General features: G+C 42.9%; 2 protein-coding genes and 1 long non-coding RNA gene across 3 annotated transcripts in view; 1 reads left to right on the forward strand and 2 right to left on the reverse strand.

Moving 5' to 3' along the window:
- LOC138976488 (transcription intermediary factor 1-beta-like) overlaps nucleotides 1–5,422 on the reverse strand; it is a 92,441-nt gene extending 87,019 nt beyond the window's left edge. The window contains exon 1 of the mRNA XM_070349350.1: nucleotides 5,196–5,422. The gene's annotated coding sequence lies outside the window, so the exon portion shown is untranslated. The remainder of the gene's footprint in view (nucleotides 1–5,195) is intronic.
- The window catches only part of LOC138976484 (tripartite motif-containing protein 3-like), a gene marked incomplete in the record, with an annotated part of 395,324 nt that overhangs the window by 132,054 nt on the left and 245,770 nt on the right, over nucleotides 1–17,500 (forward strand).
- Nucleotides 9,444–12,951, reverse strand: LOC138976500 (uncharacterized). The gene is made up of 2 exons (XR_011459027.1): nucleotides 12,180–12,951; nucleotides 9,444–12,122 (listed from the first exon to the last, which is right to left on the reverse strand). It is a non-coding gene; the product is annotated as an uncharacterized lncRNA (long non-coding RNA).

Genomic DNA, 17,500 nt, shown 5'->3' on the forward strand with positions numbered 1-17,500 from the left:
AAACGTGGCACCCTGTAACGGAATAATTCAAACAAATTCTAAAAGCTAGGTTAAGTGTATTTTTGAATTTGTGTGTGAAAATAAGTAACTTTTATTTCTATCCTTATTTCTTCTACTATGTTTTTGTACTTTGTTAAATAGTAAAATCGATGTATGGCAGCTTTGTTAAATATGGCTGCCAGTGTATTACACATACAAGGTATTTGCATGATACCTTCTTTGTGTGAACACACACTCACAGTCACACTACAGGCCCATGCCAATATAAAGGAAGGTTTTTCAAGATGTGTGCTCGGTTCATATAAAGTCAAGTCTCAAACTGACCTTTCATTCACTGTCAGCATCTTTAAATAATATTGTGACAGGTGGTTCTTTTGTGTCAACACCATCCGCAGACGTCGTGAAATGCAACCAAAAAGTTGTTTTATGTACCATGTACCACAGACGTCGTGACATGCAACCAAAAATTTGTTTAATGTACCACACACGTCGTGAAATGCAATCAAACAGTTGTTTTATGTACCACAGACGTCGTGAAATGCAATCAAAAAGTTGTTTTATGTACCACAGACGTCGTGAAATGCAATCAAAAAGTTGTTGTATGTACCACAGACGTCGTGACATGCAATCAAAATGTTGTTTTATGTACCACAAACGTCGTGAAATGCAATCAAAAAGTTGTTTTATGTACCACAGACGTCATGAAATGCAATCAGAATGTTGTTTTATGTACCACACACGTCGTGAAATGCAATCAAAAAGTTGTTTTATGTACCACAGACGTCATGAAATGCAATCAAAAAAAAAGGGGGGGGGGGGGGGTCTTGAATTAGGGGGTCTTAACAGGGGGGTTCCACGGTACGGACATATCAACTGACGCACTGTCTTTTTGTAGTGTCCAATGTTGCGCACCAACACTTCAACGACCAGACGGTTGAATCTGCTGTGAAAGTGTTTCAGCATACTTCTGAGATTTCGTTTTTCCTTCAAAAACGGTTAGCGATCTCACCCAGTCACACAGTAAACAATCGCAGACCACGATTTTCAGATCCCGGTATCGCCTTCTGTTATTTTTCATGGCGTCGACAAGGTTGTCTACTTTTCTTACCGGTATCGCCTTCTGTTATTTTCCATGGCGTCGACAAGGTTGTCTACTTTTCTTACCGGTATCGCCTTCTGTTATTTTTCATGGCGTCGACAAGGTTGTCTACTTTTCTTACCGGTATCGCCTTCTGTTATTTTTCATGGCGTCGACAAGGTTGTCTACTTTTCTTACCGGTATCGCCTTCTGTTATTTTTCATGGCGTCGACAAGGTTGTCTACTTTTCTTACCGGTATCGCCTTCTGTTATTTTTCATGGCGTCGACAAGGTTGTCTACTTTTCTTACTGGTATCGCCTTCTGTTATTTTTCATGGCGTCGACAAGGTTGTCTACTTGTCTTACCGGTATCGCCTTCTGTTATTTTTCATGGCGTCGACAAGGTTGTCTTCTTTTCTTACTGGTATCGCCTTCTGTTATTTTTCATGGCGTCGACAAGGTTGTCTACTTTTCTTACCGGTATCGCCTTCTGTTATTTTTCATGGCGTCGACAAGGTTGTCTACTTTTCTTACCGGTATCGCCTTCTGTTATTTTTCATGGCGTCCACAAGGTTGTCTACTTTTCTTACCGGTATCGCCTTCTGTTATTTTTCATGGCGTCGACAAGGTTGTCTACTTTTCTTACCGGTATCGCCTTCTGTTATTTTTCATGGCGTCGACAAGGTTGTCTACCTTTCTTACCGGTATCGCCTTCTGTTATTTTTCATGGCGTCGACAAGGTTGTCTACTTTTCTTACCGGTATCGCCTTCTGTTATTTTTCATGGCGTCGACAAGGTTGTCTACTTGTCTTACCGGTATCGCCTTCTGTTATTTTTCATGGCGTCGACAAGGTTGTCTACTTTTCTTACCGGTATCGCCTTCTGTTATTTTTCATGGCGTCGACAAGGTTGTCTACTTTTCTTACCGGTATCGCCTTCTGTTATTTTTCATGGCGTCGACAAGGTTGTCTGCTTTTCTTACTGGTATCGCCTTCTGTTATTTTTCATGGCGTCGACAAGGTTGTCTGCTTTTCTTACGTTCTGTTCTCCGCTTACTGGAAATTTGTCCACATTCCTACTAACCACAGAAGAAATCTGGTACGATGTCCTTCAAAAAGACTCAAAATCAGCTAATTTAGACCACTACTCATATACTTTTCGCCTTTCGCCATTCCTCACAAACCGTATTATTCCAGATCTATTTTGCCAGAAATCATAATGACTTCTGCAAGATAAAAAAAACCCACCAAAAGGCAGTTAAGCTTACTTTCTTTGACTGTTTTGCGAGAAAGAATTCGCTGTTGCATTGGCACATAAAAGCGGTTTTCTAAGCCTGCGAAAAAACAGCGCAACGCCATCTTAACGGGGTCGGCCCGCTATTGTGCGGGCCGCTATTGCGCGGGGCCGCTATTGCGCGAATCTTTAAGGTTAGGGTTAGGGTTAGGGTTAGTGTTAGGGTTAGGGTTAGATTCGCGCAATAGCGGCCCAGCCCCATCTTAACTGCACCAAGCAGTAGCAATATTATTCTCTCCTGACACTATCTGTGTTAGAGCAAACGCTAGGATGTAAAAGAAAAATCATATTTTGATTTACCCAGTAATTACGGTAAGGAATAGCAAAGCAAAATGCTGATACAAAAATCATTAGATTATGAACTTACCTCTGTTCAAAGTATTCGTCTTTTCGACCCGGTTCTGTGACAGTTACAGCTGTTGCCTTCTAGACTCAAAGCTGTCCGTGCCGAGGCCTGAAACACAAACAGCTTCATGTCAAACTTATAAAACTGAAAACATCAACACGATCTAGTGCTGCAGACATACCTGCTCATCAGCGTTAATGTAGTGCATGATCATCGTACTTGTAAATTATTCGTTGTTAAAAAACGTACTTGTTGCTAGGCTTTGGTAAATCAACTTCACAATATTACTGCTACATGAATACTGTTCACCTTTTTGTAAAGGCTGACAGTGACAGATCAATTCAGTGTTGTTTCCAACACAATACACAGTAACCTGCAGACACATTACTTGACTAAAATTAAAATCTGAACGCCCCCCCCCTCCCCCACGGCCTACAAAAAAAAGTGTGGGAAGGGGACCACACACAGAGACAACTTACCCTGAAAGCCATCTTTTAAGACAGTGTTGTCAAGTAAGCTTGTGACCCAGATAATTGTGATATATACATAGGCAAAGCGAGCGTGAGAAGCTCAAGTTAAAAATAGAATTGATTGAACAGAGTAAAGTTCGCACAGCCCAAGCCCGTGCCCGCGCGGAGTGGGTGGAGCAAGGAGAAAAGAACACGAAGAATTGAACGGACAGTATACAGTGTGATTCTGGGGAGGTGGTAACTAACCATCGTGAAGTTCTTGACACGCAAAATAATTCTTTTTTATTAAAGATTTGTACCCCCCAAAAAGTACTCAATGAAAATATAGATCAAAAGGCAGATCAGTTTGTGTCTGATGTGACTATGACTACATTACACATTTAAGGTTGTCAGAGAACGGAGTGTGAAGGGTTGATACTTGAGGACAAAGCCCTCGCTGCACTGAAACAAATGAAATCAGGATCGGCCCCTGGGGTTGATGGTATCACTGTCGAATTTGTAAAAAAATGTCAACCCGCATTCGAACATTGATGGTTGCGTCTTTTAATGCAAGTTATAAAGACGGACACTTGTCTTCCACGCAGCGCGAAGCTGTCATTACCCTAATACATAAAGGGAAGGATTTACCGAGAAATAATTTGAAGAACTGGAGACCCATTTTTTGTACAAACAGTGAATATAAGTTGATAGCCAAGTGTTTAGTTATAAGATTAGGAAGCGGTATGGTGATATTGTTAAGAAAGATCAAGTTGGATATATATTAAACGGGCAGAAGAGAGTCAACCATATTTAAGGTTGATTGGTGATGTAATCAATCTGGTCTATTGGTCGCAATTGACTGCGTTCAAGGTACGGTAGTAAATCGAACGATATTATATTAATAGCCTTTCAAAAGTTCGGTTTTGGGCTAGAATTTGTTCAATGGGTGCAAGTGCTAATAGTACGAAACGGGGAAAAGATATATATCCCACAATTCAAGGGAGAGAATTATGTGCATCAATGGAGTACTTACAAGTAATTCATTCTTTCCCTAGTTATCTCTCCCCCCCTCTCTCTCTCTCTCTCTCTCTCTCTCTCTCTCTCTCTCTCTCTCTCTCTCTCTCTCTCTCTCTCTCTCTCTCTCTCTCTCTCTCTCTCTCTCTCTCTCCGTAAAACTTCTTTCAGCTGAGCATTTGACAGCAATCCATCTATTTTTCAAGGACTTGTCACGAATGAGTAGCTGGTCGAACGAAAAACAGACCGTGTGTCTGTGGTATCAAATATAACACAACAGATCCACTGCACTAGTGTGTGACCCAAAACAGAAAGTAGAAACGTGGCACCCTGTAACGGAATAATCCAAATCAAATACACACAGATACAAATAACTAAGGTATCGGTCTCTCTTTATTCCCAGTCAGCCAACAACTTAGAGGCCGCAGTGTTATGAACGAGAAGGATAACGTTGTCAAGGTATGACCTACTTTCAGTTCCACTTCGCTGTACTCTCTCTCTCTCTCAGTCTCTCTCTCTCCGTAAAACTTCTTTCAGATGAGCATTTGACAGCAATCCATCTATTTTTCAAGGACTTGTCACGAATGAGTAGCTGGTCGAACCGGCGAAAAACAGACCGTGTGCCTGTGGTATCAAATATAACACACACAAATCCACTGACTGCACGGTAGTGTGTGACCCAAAACAGAAAGTAGAAACGTGGCACCCTGTAACGGAATAATCCAAATCAAATACACACAGATACTAAGAACTAAGGTATCGGTCTCTCTTTATTTATAGTCAGCCAACAACTTTGAGGCAGCTGTTCTATGTACGAGAAGGGTACTTTTGTCAAGGTATGACCTACTTTTAGTTCTACTTCGCTGTATAGCATTGCCATTGACAACAGCGACACACAATGGATGACATTAGACACACACACACACACACACCTAACTGCAGATAGGAACCCTACAGCGAACAACCAGTTTCTACAGTATTCACAGCGTAGTGTAACAAGCTTCTCGACACATACCTGTTTCTGTGGCTGTCTACAGATCACAACATTGAAGGCAGGACTCTTTTCTGATGAGAGTTGTCAACACGGAAATGAATTGGTAGTGTCGTTCAAAGTGTGTCAATCAAGAACCGTAACCACTGTCTTTCTTATCAAGAGTTACCCCGGCGTATTTTCGGTTCTGTCTAAAAGTGAAAGTAGAAATTGAAGCTAAAATACAAGCGGCAGTCAGAGACTGGCGATGAAGGAGTTTATGCGTGTTTGTGTTTGTGTGTGTGTGTGTGTGTGTGTGTGTGTGTGTGTGTGTGTGTGTGTGTGTGTGTGTGTGTGTGTGTGTGTGTGTATGTGTGTGTTTGGTGGTTTGTGTGTGTGAATATGAATACGAATTCCAATAAACTTTAATGTCATGAAACGTAGTGTTTAGAAGACACCCGAAGGTCAAAAACAAAATGAATTCATTGTTTCTTTTTTTGGAAGCAATTTTATACAAATTCTCCCAATTTAGTGTGTATACATTGTCTACTCGCAAAAAATGACTTGGTACATCATAATTATGAATGTATAGGTCGATTACATTCACTCATGTAAGATTTTCGTAATTGGTTGTTTTCTATGCAATTATCTAGAAAATGTGTTCCATCTTCTATTACTCCACATGTTTCACATAATCTATTTTCCCTAGGAGTATTGCTGTTTCAATTTTCAGGTCGTGGGCACTTCTTCTTAGTTTACACAACGATCGCGACTGTTTATACTTTCTTTGTTTTATGCATAACAGATATGGTTCCGTTTTAAATAATTTGTTACTTTTCTTTGATAAAAATGTAACTTTGGTGAACTTCTTATTTGACTTTTCCAGAATTGTATATATTGGAGTTCTAATTTTTGACATATATAACATATTTTAACCTTTTCACATTAAAAGTAAACTGATTTTTCTATACAGGATCTGATCCAATGACTTGTAACAATTGTTTCACACATGATATCCATGAATATGTTTCACTGCCTTTGGTGTACATACGATTATATACTTTACTCAGATGAGATGTTTTTGGAAGATCCAAAATGTGTAGCTAGTACGTAATGATATTACATATTATGTTAATGCTAACTGGGAATCTTCCTAATTTTCCTAGTACTGGTACTAGCATAGTTTTCTTATGTACCCCAAGAATGTGTTAACAAAATTTTGAATGAACTTTTTCATGTTGATATTTACAAGTCATGCATTCTTTAAAAATGTTGGATAAATCTAATTCTTCATTTGTATTAATCTGGTGTGGAAACCAGAGTTCTGCACCATGTTGATATTGGTGCTATCAAACTATCATACAATTGTAACATAACGTTTATGTTGATATCAGTCTTACGGAACGTTCGACGTAAAGCATGAAGTGCTTTGTTTGCTTGTTTGCTCAGATGATCTTGTGCTCTATTTAGAGTGCCGTTTTTATGTAAGACAACTCCCAAATACTTATATTCTTCAGCTGTTTGAATAATGTCTTCTCCACAATAAAAATATATTGGCACCTTTGGATCTAGTTTTGAAAACACTATTACTTTGGTTTTGTCTCTGTTTATATATATATATGTGTGTGTGTGTGTGTGTGTGTGTGTGTGTGTGTGTGTGTGTGTGTGTGTGTGTGTGTATGTGTGTGGGTGTGTGTGTGTGTGTATGTGTGTGGGTGTGTGTGATTGATGTGTGTGTGTGTGTGTATGTGTGTGTCAGTGTGTGTGTGTCAGAGAGAGAGAGAGAGAGAGAGAGAGAGAGAGAGAGAGAGAGCGAGAGACAAAGACAGAGACAGAGACAGAGTTACAGACAGAGAGACAGAGAGAGACAGAGAGAGACAGAGAGACATATTGTGTGTGTATGTTTGCAAACGTGGATGCGTTCGTGTCTTTGTGTGTAAGCATATGGGTGAATGTATTTGCATATGCGTGCATGTGAATATGCCTACCACTGCGCTCCTTTGTCTATGCGTGCTCGTGTGCGCGCTTGTAGGTGTGTGAAACAAACTGTGAAGAAATACGCACACTGACATAGTTCATAGTTCTTCTAGCAAGAGTAGCACACATGGTAATCGACCATTCTAACACTAGTGTTTACCATGTATGCACATTTTGCTGGTAGAACTATATCCTATTTCATACTGTGTTCAGCACTTGTTGTTACACAAAATTTGTTCAAAACGCGACCGCTTCAATGTTGAGTGAAAACACGCAGTTTCATGCGTATATCTTTGTTTAGTTACTCTGACAAATCTGCACCCAATTAGCTGAGAGAAATGTCGGCACCCAATTAGCTGAGAGAAATGTCGGTCCAATAATTGCCGTTGAGACAGTTGCCGGTGTCACGAACTGGAAACTCTGCCTGAACAATCCTTCTCATTGCGATCAATGCGCGTGCGCTAACATGGGGAGATTAATCAGGTCTTGAACAACCAAACCCTAACCCTAACCCTTACCCTAACCCTTACCTTGATCCTAACCCTAATCCTAACCCTAGCCCTAACCCTAACCCATGGTTCGTTCGGATAAAGGGTCGCATTTTTTAAGTCCAAGATTGGCGCATGCGCATTGACCGCAATGAGAAGGATTGTTCAGGCAGAGGTTTCAGTTCGTGACACCGGCAAGGGACAGATTCCAAATTGTGCAACACGGCAATAATCCGAACAGCATTTGTGCAAACGACATTGTTGCACCAGTATTGTGGCTAAAAGAAGCGCTTCTGCATGCTGACCATATATACCTCTATTCTTTCCTAGTGAGCAGGTTCGGCCCATTCTCAGTGTCATTTGCTTTACTTTCTTTTCTTCTTTTAAAAACAACTTGTCATTACTTGTAAAGGGATTTGTTTTGTTTTGTGTGTTTGTTATTTTATGTTTCCTTCTTTCTTCTGCTCGACTGGCATTAACCAGAAAACTATCAAACAGACAGACAAACAAACACAAAAACAAACGCACAAAGAAGGGAAGAAAGAAAGAAAAAAATAAAGAAACACACTAACAACCAAACAAGCAAACGTAACAAACAAACAAGCAAACACACAAACAAACAAACCAGCTTTACTTTTTAAATCAAGAGAGCTCATGTCGGCACCTGAGAGAGAGTCTAAGAGGGGTAAAGAGGGAGAGAGGGGGTGGGGGGTGGGGTTGGGGGTGGCGGGGGGTGGGGCACCTCTGCACTTGAAGTTTCTGGTACGTTTTTTGTTTGTGGAACTGTTTTGTTATTACAAAACAAATGGTTAGAAAATCAGTTCTTAAGCACACACACACACACACACACACACACACACACACACACACACACTAAAACACACTCACACACACACACGCACGCACGTTCACACACAGACACACACACACACACACACACACACACACACACACAGAGGAGGAGAGTGATCTGTCTGTCTTTCCGTCCATTTGTCTGTTTGCATGGCTGTCTCTCTGTCCGTCTTTTTGTACATACGTATGTGTGTCGTACGTTTAGCTGTCTACATGCCAGTCTGCGCGTCCTCGCGTTAGATATTGAGACAGACAGACAGACAGACAGACAGACAGACAGACAGACAGACAGACAGACACACGCAGACACACTCACAGACACAGACACCCACCTACACACACACACACACACACACACACACACACACACACACACACACACACACACACTTATAGTGGCAAATGTTTACAAAAGATCGAGTAAATGTTTTTTTTAGTAAATTTACTGAAGTCATTAATGCCACATTCAGAGAAACACAGCATAGAGTCAGGTTATCTAGCATTCTCGGCTTCATTAATAAAGGACTACAAGTAAAACATCCTGCAAAAACGGTCAGGATTCCGTTCAGGAAACCGTCGTCTGCATAACATACACATCCGAGTCAGTTATTTCTTGCAATCGTAGTTTGAACTAGTCGACCATGATTGTGTTCGCTGTGTGTACGAGGTTTTGTTAGCGGGGCACAACTCTTCCACAGCACTTGTACATCCTGACAGAGTTATTTACGAAAATCGTCTATTGCAAGACGGCCCGGCCAGTAATTGTGCTATTGCATGGTAATCAGTTCAGCAACTGTCGACCCGTTTCTTTTAGATAAACATTATCGATTGGCCATACTCCCTAAATGGTTTTTTAAAATTTAGACGGGACGACAGTTGCTGTGCAAACGACAATGCTTCGGCCAGTAATTCGCGACTTCCTATTGCGAACAACAGAAAACAAAGACCTTCTGCGTTGTTTATTCGGTATTACTCAGGGCCTAGGTATGTTTTTCTTATTCTTTTTAAGCTTCTCTGTCCATAAAGGTTCGCTCGCTGCAAATTTCCTTCTGTAATATTACTACAGTATTGGGTTATGTCCCTTAATTGATTCGAAACAAACCCTTCTTCTATATATGGTTTTGCCTTTGGTGACCAGAATAGAACTGTCGCAGTTAAATGCACACTCCACTGAAACCTTCTGGCAAAAAGCTTGCCTGGCGTGTCGCCAACATGTAACAAATGAAAAAAGGGACCAGATCTTCCGTCTCGACGTGTCAAATAAATTAATCTAAAGTGGTAATTTCCTCGTTGGGAGTTAACTGCAAACTAAAACGATAATTTGTTATGTTCTTTGACACGAGACCGGGCCGACGTTTAAAAGTTTGCAATTGGGCAAGGACAAAGTCAGTGACTGCACTTTTAAAGGCCTCTATGTTCAGACGTAGGCTTGCATTTTCATTAAGTTCTGAAACAAAATAAGTCAGTAACCAACGTGTGCTTTGAAACTGTCATTTGATCTTTGAACAAACAACAACAACAACAACAACAACAACAACAACAACAACAATGTTATTCCAATGACAGGGTCACACCAATGACAGGGTCACACCAATGACAGGGTCACACCAATGACAGGGTCAGACCAATGACAGGGTCACACCAATGACAGGGTCACACCAATGACAGGGTCACACCAATGACAGGGTCACACCAATGACAGGGTCACACCAATGACAGGGTCTCACCAATGACAAGGTCACACCAATGACAGGGTCACACCAATGACAGGGTCACACCAATGACAGGGTCACACCAATGACAGGGTCACACCAATGACAGGGTCACACCAATGACAGGGTCACACCAATGACAGGGTCACACCAATGACAGGGTCACACCAATGACAGGGTCACACCAATGACAGGGTCACACCAATGACAGGGTCACACCAATGACAGGGTCACATCAATGACAGGGTCACACCAATGACAGGGTCACACCAATGACAGGGTCACACCAATGACAGGGTCACACCAATGACAGGGTCACACCAATGACAGGGTCACACCAAAGACACACAAGACGTCGACGGATGAAGTAAAGGAAGGGCCCCTAGTATGGATTGGCTCCTAATATGCTGACATAACTAACGGTGCTAGAGTGCTCAAACTAATTTCACTCGCCACATTCACCCTCTCTGAATAGCTTGCACCGGTCAAAGCAGCTGCGGGCGCAAAATAAAACTAGACAATACCGTTTGGATTTTACACTTGTGTACACTTATGAGTCGGAGTGGCGCAGTGGCGCAGTGGTTAGAGCGCTCGCCTCGAGCTCTCACGCTGGAGGTCGTGGTTCGTCCCCCACTCGGGGCAAATACAAATACCCGATTTTTCTCTCTCTAGTTCTCCCAGCTGGAAATGGGTACCTGACGGGCAGCGAGGGAGAGGACATGGGCACCGCCCTCATAAAGCTGGCCCCAGAACAGTTGAGATCTCTAACATCTCTCTCCCCAACGATCAGATGGTTATATGAATACCTTGACCTTTACCTTTACACTTCTGGCAGCGTGTGACGCTTAAAACGGTCTAGGTTTTGTGCACAGACTGAGCTGTTAACCCACAAACGTTGCCACAACAGCAGCTAAGATTGTCATTATTACATTTTAGCCGTGTTGGCCCCGTCTTTCCAGCGCAAACAAAAAATAGTAGCAAAATCTCAAGTGGAGAAAGACTGGTTTCAGTCATGCATACTAGCAGACCTGCATCGTACCCCTGTGCACGCGGGTTGCATCATTCACACACTCACTTACACACGTCAACACACTGAGACACACACTATCGCTCACAGACACACTGGGCGATGACGTCACGCACCCATACGGCCACGGACACTTTGTAAACAAAACCAAACTTGGAGGATTTCGCTATTGAATAAAAGAACAGAATGCAGAAACAACATGAAACAACAACACCACGGGTATGAAAGAGAATCACTAGCTACTGTACTCACTAGTAGAATCACTAGCTACTGTACTCACTCAGCACAAGTACAACTCAAAGATCGGAAAACACGGAATACCGGTCTTCATTCATCACTCTGTTAAATTACAGGTCTCCTGAACACCATACATATTCCTTGACACTAGCCGTCAAGCTTTCCACAAAAAGATATCAAACCGTCTTCTTCGCGTGAAAGTTGATAGTTTCATTTATTTTCTCTCTGTTTTTGATGTTTCTTTACTTTTAAGTTGTGCTTCAAAGAATCTTCTCATCGAAGCGAAACAAAAACACTCTGATGCATTTAAATCAATCTGACACGTACACTGAGATGTATTATTTTATTTTGGAGTACAGGGGGCGTTTCACAATGATTCGCCAAGACCATTTTACAGGTCCACATTAGACGTCCAGGCTCCTAATATGGGCCAGTTGTGAATTTTGTTCAAATTTAATTTTGGCTGAATGTTAATTAAAGCTAATACGCTAAATAGTAATCATTTTTGCATACAAAATACAGTACAAACGCTAGTATTGCTTTGGGTTAACATTTCACACATCGGAAGGTTGTGTATTTGTGGTTGTGGTAAAAAAGATATGGCGATGAAGAACAGATAAGACACGAACCAAAACCTCCACACGAAACAACATGCATGATCAACGATATCAACCAAAACCTCCACACGAAACAACATGCATGATCAACGATATCAACCAAAACCTCCACACGAAACAACATGCATGATCAACGATATCAACCAAAACCTCCACACGAAACAACATGCATGATCAACGATATCAACCAAAACCTCCACACGAAACAACATGCATGATCAACGATATCAACCAAAACCTCCACACGAAACAACATGCATGATCAACGATATCAACCAAAACCTCCACACGAAACAACATGCATGATCAACGATATCAACCAAAACAACATGCATGATCAACGATATCAACCAAAACAACATGCATGATCAACGATATCAACCAAAACCTCCACACGAAACAACATGCATGATCAACGATATCAACCAAATCAGCTGTGACAACTAATAACTGCAGATAAAGTTCAAACAATTGTTTAAATAAATTGTCTCATTTTAAAAAGTATTGAAATCTACAGATGCCCAAGTCATATTACAACTATGACTTTGGGTTACAAATCGGCAAGGCATGTCAACAAGTTTAAACAAAATAACACACACACACACACACACACACACACACACACACACACACACACACACACACACACATGTACATACACTTTATTTACTACATGCAGAAGGATACTGAGATACTACAATCAGTACAATACAGTGCACGGGGAGAGGTGAGGGTGACGAAGGCTGTCACAGCAGGTCCAGGTCATACTGGCCATAAAGTCCCATACAGTAAGAGACTTCACGTCCACCATCCCACTGCACGTCCACCAGGCCTTGTGGATCATCGCCCTCCTGTACTGCAAGTCTTGACGGGATGGCCGTCACTGTGCCTTTCATGTCCTGCACACAGTACACACTGGTCACTGCTTGTGTGTGTGTGTTTGTGTGTGTGTGTTTGTGTGTGAGGGGGTGTTTGTGCGTGTGTGTGTGTGTGAGGGGGTGTTTGTGTGTGCCTCTATGTGTGTGTGTGAGGGGGTGTTTGTGCGTGTGTGTGTGTGTGGGGTGTTTGTGTATGTATGTGTGTGTGTGTGTGTATATATGTGTGTGTGTATGTATGTGCTAGTGTGTATGTGTGTGTGTGTGTGTGTGTGTGTGTGTGTGTGTGTGTGTGTGTGTGTGTGTGTGTGTGTGTGCACCAAACGCCAAAATAATAAGCAAGTATCAGCATAGTTTCATCCACTTTGTATGCATTTCTTGGAGTGTGTATTTACATGCGTGCGTGTGTGAATGTATTTCTCTTTAGTTCATTAAATTCTATTTCTGAATCAAGTTTGTAACACAACATTTCATTTGTGTTGCATCTCGAGCAAAAACAGAACCAGAATATGCATAGTATCAGCTTCCTTTTAGTGACAAATCCGACTGAGTGATAGGGATGGTGAAAACTGTCAGACAAGAGAGGGACACGCAGTCTTACCTTATAATTAGGGCCCATGAAAAAAAACCATTCCGGTGCAATTTTGACCCGGTCCCCTACTTTCAGTACTTGAGCAAGCGCCGCCCCTCTGGGTTTGTGTGCAGTCCGGGGTGTTGTCGCTGATGTCGCTGTAGAGGTGGCTGGTGATGGCTGTGTAGGCTGCTGTAAGGTTGTCGGTGTTGTGGCGGGCTTTGTCATCTGACCTGTAGACAGACTTTAGTCCTTGAAGAGTGTTTGGATGGGTTGAGAACCAAACGGTCGAGGATCAAAAGGTCGACCTTTTGACTCTTGACCAAATGTCCTCGACCTTTTGTGCCTCGACATTGTAAACCTCGACCATTTGTTGCACACCCGTTTGGATGACTTGTTAAATGAAGTCAGCATTTTAGAATTTGATCAAGCAATTAGTTAAAGTCAAGTTAATTATGATACGGTAAGAAGTTGTTTCATTTTAGAGGTGCCTGTCACCAGGTATTGCAATGTATTGTTTCACGCCATGAGAGACTAAGAACAGACCCCTCATTGCATCTTTTGTAATATGTCCTTGAATAAATGTGTCCCTCTACAAGCAGTGTGTGACAGAATAACGCCTCGTCCCAGACACAGACAGACAACTGAACAGTGTGTGACAGAATAACGCCTCGTCCCAGGCACAGACAGACAACTGAACAGTGGGTGACAGAATAACGCCTTGTCCCAGACACAGACAGACAACTGAACAGTGTGTGACAGAATAACGCCTCGTCCCAGACACAGACAGACAACTGAACAGTGTGTGACAGAATAACGCCTCGTCCCAGACACAGACAGACAACTGAACAATGTGTGACAGAATAACGCCTCGTCCCAGACACTGACAGACAACTGAACAGTGTGTGACAGAATAACGCCTCGTCCCAGACACAGACAGACAACTGAACAGTGTGTGACAGAATAACGCCTTGTCCCAGACACAGACAGACAACTGAACAGTGTGTGACAGAATAACGCCTCGTCCCAGGCACAGGCAGACAACTGAACAGCGTGAGACAGAATAACGCCTCGTCCCAGACACAGACAGACAACTGAACAGCGTAAGACAGAATAACGCCTCGTCCCAGACACAGACAGACAACTGAACAGTGTGTGACAGAATAACGCCTCGTCCCAGACACAGACAGACAACTGAACAGTGTGTGACAGAATAACGCCTCGTCCCAGACACAGACAGACAACTGAACAGTGTGAGACAGAATAACGCCTCGTCCCAGACACAGACAGACAACTGAACAGTGTGTGACAGAATAACGCCTCGTCCCAGGCACAGACAGACAACTGAACAGTGTGTGACAGAATAACGCCTCGTCCCAGGCACAGACAGACAACAGAACAGTGTGTGACAGAATAACGCCTCGTCCCAGACACAGACAGACAACTGAACAGTGTGAGACAGAATAACGCCTCGTCCCAGACACAGACAGACAACTGAACAGTGTGTGACAGAATAACGCCTCGTCCCAGGCACAGACAGACAACAGAACAGTGTGTGACAGAATAACGCCTCTTCCCAGGCACAGACAGACAACAGAACAGTGTGTGACAGAATAACGCCTCGTCCCAGACAGACAACTCAACAGTGTGAGACAGAATAACGCCTCGTCCCAGGCACAGACAGACAACTGAACAGCGTAAGATGACACCATCACTCAGATGTTATGCGTATGATCTGTTATGGTCTTTTCTCTCAATTCATCGTTATGTACAAGTGATAATTACAGGTAGCCTAATTCTTACCATCACTGAGATAAAATGCGATTGATTTTCAAAAAGCGTAAACGGAGAACAAAAAAGATAATGACATGGACGCTGAATGAGTCTCCCATGACTCTCAGTGTTCTTGAGACAAGAAGCAACAATAAACAACCAACACAGAAAATCTGCACAGGAAATATGACGTACCCAGAGAGGCAATGTCGGCCCTCAGTTGATTCAGTTTCTGGAGGTCCAAGGTCAAATCTTTGACCTCCATCTTACGTGTCGTTCCGGTCTGTGACTCTAGGTCGTCGAGGCGTGACGTCAGACCTTCCATCATCCCCAGCAGAGACCCTCCAGACGCTGACTGCACCACATGTCCTACGCTGGCTGCGTTCAGTACTAAGGCCGCCCGCCATTTCTCCAGCTCCGCCAGTGACGTCATGACGGCGTCTTCCTCAGCCTGGATCAGCCTGTTGACCTCCTGACGTCGCTTCCTCAAGCACTGCTCAAGGTCATCGAACGTGTCATTGGCCTTTTTACGCATGGCATTGAAAGCGTCCGTGACCTCTTGGATCTAAAACACAGGAACGCAGATCATTCTGTATTTAAACTTGAATTCTGTGAAGTGAACACGAATTATACACTGAAAAATTGATACATCCTTATAGATGTAGTTACCACAATTTGTTTTTTTAACGTCCAGACAAATCATTTAACCATGCAACAAGATATTCATTCACCATACCATCCATTTACCCTGATTTTTATCATGCATCGAGACCTAAAACGTCATGCGAATTCAATCAGATAGGATTTAAGTCTGGGTTTTATTTTTACGTCAAGATAAATCATTCAAGCATGCATAATGCATTCACCTCACCATCCATTTCCCCCTGATTTGTATCATCCAATGAGACTCATGTAAATTCAGTCAGAAACAATTTAAACCTGCTTTCATGGTACAATTTAACAAATGAAGCACAACGATAGAAAAAACAATTAAAGAAAAAGTCTGATAAGACAACAGCATTAACGTTAAGGGTTTACACCAACCTCCGTTGCCAATGCTGTCGCTCTGTCCCTCAGTCTCTGTGCCTGTTGTTCCAGTTCTCTTCTCTTCTCTGTCGCCACGTCTGGGATGGCCTTCACCTCTGCACAGCTGCGGTGATTGGTCGGAAAACACAGCATGCAAATGAGCTCCTGGTGGGTGGAGCAATACAGCTCAGCTGGCCTATCATCGTGCACGTTACAAGTTGCGCGGTTCATCTGAGCCAACTGCTGCGGACTGAGTTTGTTTAAATCTTCAATGACGTGTTTCCTGGTTAAGGGTATGTTCTTGTGCCCTATGATGCACGCTTTGCAGATTTTTACGTCACATTGCAAGCAAAATGACGTGGCAGCTGCGTTGTTGTTGCAGATCATGCAGACATGCTGACCGCTGAGCACTTTGTGACTGTCCACTAGAGCCATGGTGGCCAGGTCAGTGGGCAGGTCATTGACCAGAGTGTTAAGGTCACGCTGACCTCGGCTGGTGGAGGGCAGGATGGGGGCCCTGCAGAGCGGACAGCCTCCCTTGACCCCTGCCTTCTGCAGCCACGACACGACGCACTTTTTGCACGCTAGGTGTGTACACGGCAGTATCTTTGGCTCTTTATAGCCGTCATGGCAGACAGGGCATTCTGGTAGCTCACCGCTACCGGTGGCTGAAGCGGTGGCCATGATGACTTCTGTGAAAAAAAACACACACACACACGCACACACACACACACACACACACACACACACACACACACACACACACACATAATATACAGATCAATGAATATTTGCTAAAATTCAGTAGAAACACTCCATTAGAGCAGTGTACGCATGATGTCACAATGTGACCAACGTCTTGAAACAACGCGGTTAGAACCCGTGATTACTTTATCTTCATCGTGTACACTGCCCCAGGCTGTACGTTTCACACAGCAATGGTTTCTTTTGACTGACAAAAACAGATACAAGTGAGGGGGTGGGGGTGGGGAGGGGGGGTGTTGGGGGGCGGACGCAAACATTTTTTATTGGTTATACTTCCCGCTCCTCCCCTTTGAATAGGGAGTGAAGGAGAAATCAATTTCCATCCGTGTGAACAGTTGGACAGACCGTACGAAACGGAAAAGGCTTTTTACACAATTCAAGGGAGAGAATCATGTGCATTAATGGAGCGCAAGTAATGAATTCTTTCCCT

This window comes from Littorina saxatilis, linkage group LG9 (assembly GCF_037325665.1).
Source record: "Littorina saxatilis isolate snail1 linkage group LG9, US_GU_Lsax_2.0, whole genome shotgun sequence".
NCBI lineage: Eukaryota > Metazoa > Mollusca > Gastropoda > Littorinimorpha > Littorinidae > Littorina > Littorina saxatilis.